This window comes from Schistocerca piceifrons, unplaced genomic scaffold (genome assembly GCF_021461385.2).
Source record: "Schistocerca piceifrons isolate TAMUIC-IGC-003096 unplaced genomic scaffold, iqSchPice1.1 HiC_scaffold_2370, whole genome shotgun sequence".
Taxonomy (NCBI): domain Eukaryota; kingdom Metazoa; phylum Arthropoda; class Insecta; order Orthoptera; family Acrididae; genus Schistocerca; species Schistocerca piceifrons.
This window is the reverse complement of record NW_025728306.1, coordinates 10,001-15,000: the sequence shown is the minus strand read 5'-3', so window position 1 is coordinate 15,000 and position 5,000 is coordinate 10,001. Positions and strand designations below refer to the sequence as shown.

The window sequence follows — 5,000 nt, the reverse complement described above, 5'->3', positions numbered from 1 at the left end:
GTGGCTCTGCCGCACGAAGCCGTGGACCGGCAATGACGCCACCCGCACCCGTTCGTGCACCACCCCAACCGCCAAACTCGCACCTCCAGCGGATGAACGGCGGACGTTTCCCGCACTCGTAAAGTGCAATCCACCCCTATAACTTGCGTTTCATGAAGAGTTATTTCCAATATGCGACATTCCCGCTGTCCGTATACATGAGCCGCGACCTGTACCACTTACGAGCGAGAGACGCGATCGCGTTGCTCACTGTACGGCGTCCGATACCGAGCCATCAGCATGTCGGTCCCCATGCGCGTTGCACTCGCACTCGCAGTCGCAAAAACGTGGGGCAAATATATTACGCGGAAGAGTTATAACAGACCGAGCCCCACTGCATGGGGGGAGTCTTTGTCACTAATGTACACAGATGGAACATTTTGGACTGGAACCAGATTACCCGTACACACGGCGCTGATTAGTAATCAATGCAGAGCCATCAAACTACAGCAAATATACACAACTGTCCGTATACATGCTGAAAGAGTCTGCCCAAAATGGGAACCACACGTCAGCCAGACACTCTGATCACGCACCACTCTCTGCTTCTAACAGGCGCACATACAATATGTAAGCACCAGCATGGAACAACATCCAGTGCATCTTCTCCGCCACATTACACAATCCACACTATCACAACCAGACCAGGAGGTCCGTGCGGAAAATACAATATCCCAGCCTTTCGACATCCACCATTGCGCAGACCAGGCACCAACACCCACACATGTCCTATACAACGGTGCACCCAACATCACAATAGTACCTCCTGTCACAGCGCACAAACAATGACATGAGTCAAAGACACAGGTCTCACACAAGCATAGAATTGGAGCGCCGCCTCTAATAAGCCAAAGGTGCATCCTGACGTGACAAATCTGATCATGTCACAAGCATTCACTTACTATAATCACTATCAACGAACCTGCCGCCCCCGCCCCCCCCCCCCCCTACACCTTTCCGTACAACAACGTGTAACCTAACCTAACCTAACCTAACCTATGTTGTACCTTAACCTAACCTATGTTGTACCTTAACCTAACCTATGTTGTACCTTAACCTAACCTATGTTGTACCTTAACCTAACCTATGTTGTACCTTAACCTAACCTATGTTGTACCTTAACCTAACCCATGTTGTACCTTAACCTAACCCATGTTGTACCTTAACCTAACCCATGTTGTACCTTAACCTAACCCATGTTGTACCTTAACCTAACCCATGTTGTACCTTAACCTAACCCATGTTGTACCTTAACCTAACCCATGTTGTGCCTCAACCTAACCCATGTTGTGCCTCAACCTAACCCATGTTGTGCCTCAACCTAACCCATGTTGTGCCTCAACCTAACCCATGTTGTGCCTCAACCTAACCCATGTTGTGCCTCAACCTAACCCATGTTGTGCCTTAACCTAACCCATGTTGTGCCTTAACCTAACCCATGTTGTGCCTTAACCTAACCCATGTTGTGCCTTAACCTAACCCATGTTGTGCCTTAACCTAACCCATGTTGTGCCTTAACCTAACCCATGTTGTGCCTTAACCTAACCCATGTTGTGCCTTAACCTAACCCATGTTGTGCCTTAACCTAACCCATGTTGTCGCCTTAACGTAACCCACGTTGTCGCCTAAACCTGCTCTGTAATTGTTATACGACTCGTTCAATTACTGTAGTGTTGCCCACCCGCAACCCTCGCAATATAGTTCGCTACTCGCACTGCCCGCACCCCTGTGTATCGCTTCATGTTAAACACCTTGCAAGTCTTGCTCACTTTCCACATGCTCCTGCTGTACACTGTAATGTGGATGGCAGCAGGACGTACATGCCGCCCCTCCCCACGTCCCCACCTTGCCCCCTGCCTTCGCAAGCTGGTTGGTGAGAAGTTTGCATGTTCAATGCCCTTCGCATGCGACGTACTCAGGCTACGTTGTGGTGCGGCCTGTGTCAACTGTCCGCTGATGTCGTACGCGTGAACCACAATCTGTACTGCACATTCGTCCTTATGTACTGAATGATACATCGTGGCACATGTGTGACCGCACAACGACTGCGCCCAAAAACGGCGGACCATACAGTGCAAATATTGTGCACGCAGCTACGTGTCGTCTCCCTATGAGAGCTGGATTGCAGTGTGGTACGCCATAGAGACGTGTGGGAGGAACGGACGCCGTGGATGGCGATCAGCATGAGCTGTCTGTTGATGTATTCGGACCTAGTCGTCTCTCCTCACACACCGTGATGGCATGGTGCACCGCGTTCCATATCTGCGACATGCTACAGAGGCCGGTTGACAGTCGTTCGAGCAATGGACATCGCATACGTACGGGGGCCACCTTCCACGTATTGTCTAGGCGTGCACATTTTGTTGCGTGTATGTGGGCAGACGTAGTGTGGCGTGACACCTGACACAGGCATGCAATAATCGTTGAAGTTGCAAATGGCGATGGACGCCTGCGTTTTCTGGTGAAGTTACGCAAATGAACAAATGGTAACCTGTTGTGGTGCGGTTGTTCTCGCTAGGGGTGAATCGGTGATGGCGACGATAGGTTGAGGTACTAACCGGTTGTTCCAGCGATACCCACCATGCCGACGAAACTGAACGGCATCTGGGTGTGAAGCGATACGCGGCGGTGGCTGGGTGGGACCGTCCCCGGCCGGTGAGGGGGCGCCTCCCGGCGTGCTGGCCGCGCGGTGCGTGGGCGCACGCGCTACAGCCGGCTGGTGGGGGCGGCCAGTGGCAGGCGCGCCGGCCGACGGACGCGGCAGGCGTCGCAGCTGCGCGCCGGCGCACCCTGCGCGCGGCGCCGTGCGGCCAAAGTAGGTCCTCGCGGGCCCGGTGCGAAGCGCGGTGGACATCTTCAGTGTGCTGGTCCGATTGAGGACTGTGTGCGTTGAGGATGCGCCGCCGCCCGGCGCTCGGCGCCGCGACGCCGTCTGCTGCTCGGTCGCCCCAGCGGTTCTCGCTGGTGGTTTGTATCGCAGCTGTGCGGATGTGTTGGCGCGTGCGCTGTGCTGGGAGAGTTCGCTTCGGCACCCAAGTGGGGCTTTTGTCCTTCTGTGGCGCTGGCGTTGGAGCTGCCGGTCACCGTAGGTGGCGCGTGTTGTCTCCCGCCGGCAATGCCACGACAGCACGCTCCCGGGCCTCTGTCGGCAGCGGCAAGCTCAGTTGGGAGCACGGGTGGTCGCACCGAAAGCGTCTACTCGCCTAACTCCGGGCGATTGCGCCTCTCTCGAACCCGACCAAGTACTTGGGACGGCGCTGCGCGCCGCCGGGACCTGAGAGGGTTTCGAGGTGTATTGTGCAGGGGAGCTCAGCCTCCTCCTGTTTGCAGAATGATTGAGCGGACGCTTGCGTGTTCGCGCGGGCCCCCGGGACACACTCCCGGGCGGCCGGCTGCTCAGCTCTAGTTGACGCAGCTCCCTGGTTGATCCTGCCAGTAGTCATATGCTTGTCTCAAAGATTAAGCCATGCATGTCTCAGTACAAGCCGCATTAAGGTGAAACCGCGAATGGCTCATTAAATCAGTTATGGTTCCTTAGATCGTACCCACGTTACTTGGATAACTGTGGTAATTCTAGAGCTAATACATGCAAACAGAGTCCCGACCAGAGATGGAAGGGACGCTTTTATTAGATCAAAACCAATCGGTCGGCTCGTCCGGTCCGTTTGCCTTGGTGACTCTGAATAACTTTGGGCTGATCGCACGGTCCTCGTACCGGCGACGCATCTTTCAAATGTCTGCCTTATCAACTGTCGATGGTAGGTTCTGCGCCTACCATGGTTGTAACGGGTAACGGGGAATCAGGGTTCGATTCCGGAGAGGGAGCCTGAGAAACGGCTACCACATCCAAGGAAGGCAGCAGGCGCGCAAATTACCCACTCCCGGCACGGGGAGGTAGTGACGAAAAATAACGATACGGGACTCATCCGAGGCCCCGTAATCGGAATGAGTACACTTTAAATCCTTTAACGAGTATCTATTGGAGGGCAAGTCTGGTGCCAGCAGCCGCGGTAATTCCAGCTCCAATAGCGTATATTAAAGTTGTTGCGGTTAAAAAGCTCGTAGTTGGATTTGTGTCCCACGCTGTTGGTTCACCGCCCGTCGGTGTTTAACTGGCATGTATCGTGGGACGTCCTGCCGGTGGGGCGAGCTGAAGGCGTGCGACCGCCTCGTGCGTGCTCGTGCGTCCCGAGGCGGACCCCGTTGAAATCCTACCAGGGTGCTCTTTATTGAGTGTCTCGGTGGGCCGGCACGTTTACTTTGAACAAATTAGAGTGCTTAAAGCAGGCAAGCCCGCCTGAATACTGTGTGCATGGAATAATGGAATAGGACCTCGGTTCTATTTTGTTGGTTTTCGGAACCCGAGGTAATGATTAATAGGGACAGGCGGGGGCATTCGTATTGCGACGTTAGAGGTGAAATTCTTGGATCGTCGCAAGACGAACAGAAGCGAAAGCATTTGCCAAGTATGTTTTCATTAATCAAGAACGAAAGTTAGAGGTTCGAAGGCGATCAGATACCGCCCTAGTTCTAACCATAAACGATGCCAGCCAGCGATCCGCCGCAGTTCCTCCGATGACTCGGCGGGCAGCCTCCGGGAAACCAAAGCTTTTGGGTTCCGGGGGAAGTATGGTTGCAAAGCTGAAACTTAAAGGAATTGACGGAAGGGCACCACCAGGAGTGGAGCCTGCGGCTTAATTTGACTCAACACGGGAAACCTCACCAGGCCCGGACACCGGAAGGATTGACAGATTGATAGCTCTTTCTTGATTCGGTGGGTGGTGGTGCATGGCCGTTCTTAGTTGGTGGAGCGATTTGTCTGGTTAATTCCGATAACGAACGAGACTCTAGCCTGCTAACTAGTCGCGTGACATCCTTCGTGCTGTCAGCGATTACTTTTCTTCTTAGAGGGACAGGCGGCTTCTAGCCGCACGAGATTGAGCAATAACAGGTCTGTGATG

At 53.9% G+C, this 5,000-nt stretch overlaps 1 non-coding gene across 1 annotated transcript in view; it reads left to right on the top strand.

Annotated features, from left to right (window-relative positions):
- Positions 1-3,455: 3,455 nt before the first annotated feature.
- The window catches only part of LOC124742913, a 1,909-nt gene continuing 364 nt past the window's right edge, over positions 3,456-5,000 (top strand). Inside the window, exon 1 of the ribosomal RNA XR_007010279.1 lies at positions 3,456-5,000. This exon is cut by the window's right edge and continues 364 nt beyond it. This is a non-coding gene — a ribosomal RNA (small subunit ribosomal RNA).